This window comes from Lathyrus oleraceus, chromosome 1 (assembly GCF_024323335.1).
Source record: "Lathyrus oleraceus cultivar Zhongwan6 chromosome 1, CAAS_Psat_ZW6_1.0, whole genome shotgun sequence".
Taxonomy (NCBI): domain Eukaryota; kingdom Viridiplantae; phylum Streptophyta; class Magnoliopsida; order Fabales; family Fabaceae; genus Lathyrus; species Lathyrus oleraceus.
In genome coordinates, this window is record NC_066579.1 from 16,100,923 (window position 1) to 16,103,473 (window position 2,551).

General features: G+C 38.7%; 1 non-coding gene across 1 annotated transcript; it reads left to right on the forward strand.

Moving 5' to 3' along the window:
* Nucleotides 1–1,237: 1,237 nt before the first annotated feature.
* Nucleotides 1,238–1,346, forward strand: LOC127117102 (small nucleolar RNA R71). The gene has a single exon (XR_007801862.1). It is a non-coding gene; the product is annotated as a small nucleolar RNA R71 (small nucleolar RNA).
* The last annotated feature ends 1,205 nt before the right edge of the window (nucleotides 1,347–2,551 follow it).

Here is a 2,551-nt window from a genome sequence, read left to right on the forward strand (position 1 = left end):
CTATAACAGGGGGATTTAACTCAGAATCTAAAACATCATACCTAAGGGTCTTTGGTAACTCCTTAAGCTCCACATTTGGCTTATCTATGTTGGGCATCAGATTAGGGGTCAAAGTGAGGTACTCTCACATGACTTCTTCAAGAGCTCCACGAATTTTTAAAGTTGACCCTCAGTTTTAGACTTTTCTTGTCTCTGAGTGTAAGGGATGGGTAGCTTATATGGTGGATGGGGTACATACGGTTATTCCTTCTCAATCGTCTCCTTAACTTTGGGTTCCAACCCATTATCATCTTCTAGCGCTACTCTCATAGGGGTGCTATCAGTAACTCTCTATGCCACTCTCTCAACTCTTCTTTCTACTATAGGGTCTCTAACTCTAGCATCAATTGGGCCTTCAAATTTTGTCTGACTCTGCAGTATGATGGAATTAGTGTGGCCTCTCGGTTTGGGTTATGGTTGGCCTGAGAATGTGCTAGCAGGAGCAGTAGTTACTGCTTGTTGTTGGGCTACTTGAGTTATTTTTATCTCAATCATTTTATTATGAATATCCATGGCGTCAACCTTGTTTTCCAACTTTTTGATCAATTCATTGGTATGAATATTTTCTTTCATAAACTCCTTATTTTTCTTGGTTTAAGACATGACGAAGTTCTCCATCATGGGCTTCAGATTTGACTTCTTAGGTGCAGAAGGAGCACCAGAGGCTCCTTTGTTATTCTTAAATCCAGGGGGAGAAGTAGGAGGCAGGTTTGGTTCAAAAAGAGTGTTGTTGTTCTTATAGGAGAAATTCATATGATTCCTCCATCTAGGATTATACATGTTAGAGTAGGGGTTACCCTACACATATTTCTCCTGGTCGTGGGAAGGCTCAGTCAGCAATTGACAATCAAATATGACATGTCCTTTTACTGCACAAGTCTCTCAAAGAGGATTAAATACAACTATGGTGGCTGCAGGAGTAATGGTTAGGTTCTTAATCTTCTAAGTAAGGGTTTCTATTTTAGCAGTAGCATGATCCAGGCCTTTTACTTCATACATATCGCCTTTGGTTTGAGTCTTTTCGACAGGGGTGCACTCGCTACCCCATTGATAATAGTTTTGGGCCATGTTTTCAATAAGATTGTAGGCTTTAGTAAATAGCTTGTCCATCAAACCTCTTCTTTCCACAACATCAAGTGTCATCCCCGTGCTATATAGGAGACCATTATAGAAATTGTAGATAATAAGACACTAGTATAGGCCATGATGCAGGCACAATATCATCATATCTTTTTACCTTTCCCAATCGTCAAAGATAGATTCTCCATCATCTTGTCTGAAACAAGTGATTTGATTTCTTTAAACTTTTGTTTCAGACGGTGGAAAATAACGGGCAAGGAAAACCTTCTTAAGCTCATTCCATGTTGTAATAAAATTAACTGGGAGGGGTTGTAGCCAAGCTCAGGATTTGTCCCGGAGGGAAAGGGGAAAAATATATAATGAAATATATTTGGTATCGATGTCATTGCTCTTGTACATGTCGGCATACTGAAGAAAAACATAAAGATGTAAATTCGGGTCCTCCGTGGGGATTTTGGAAAACTGATTCTGCTACACGACTTGCAACATATAGGGTTTGAGTTCAAATTTATTAGCTTGAACATTAGGGGAAGCAATGCTTGAATGAGGTTCATCCTTAGATGGGAGGAAATAGTCCTTAAGAGGACGCTCATTATTCGCAACCATAAGGATAGTAAACTGGTAAATTCGTCAATCAGATATTCTAACTTGTCCCCAATTGAATGGGTACTTGGCATACAACCAAAAAGGGGGGAAATAATAAAAAGTTCTTTATTCAATGTCATACCCCAAAAGTTACCCTACCCTTCACAATTTTCACCTAGGTCCTTAACCCTACTTCATATGCATATCTTCATGTCCAATCATTTCACTTGCATTAACATTGTTCAAGACAAGAGGACACGTATCTTGCATTCAAAGCATTGATTGTGTATACATAGTGGAAGTTAAGGTTTCCTAGAAACTTGAGGTTTCTCAATCAAGCTAAACCCTAATTGGTTGTTCTTTGTTTCTTTGTGTGTGTGCTTATTTTGAAGGAATCATTTGTATCTTCTTGGTGAAGCAAAACCCTAATTATGACTATCACTCATTGTGTGTGCACCTAACCTTAATTTCATCTGGTTCACTATCATTCATTTGTGCATGATTCATTTGCTTGGTCAAGCTCCATTCAAGACCATTTGTTCTTGGTTCATTATGAGGTTTTATTGGTTGGATTAAGTTCATTTCAAGTCATTACATGTTCATCTATTTCCTGAGGGCATCTTTTGGTCCAAAGCCCATTCTCATGTCACCATAACTCCCACTTTTCCCATTCATGATCATTTCATATGATCATTTCATCTGGTGATTGCGAGTTCATGGTTGGTTCACTCATGGTTGTCCACACGTCAATTAATCCATTCAAATCTTGCCTTTCAGTTCACTTCATTACTCATTCGAGATTGTGAGGTTCTTAGGTCTTACACTTGTATCATTGGGTTTCTATACA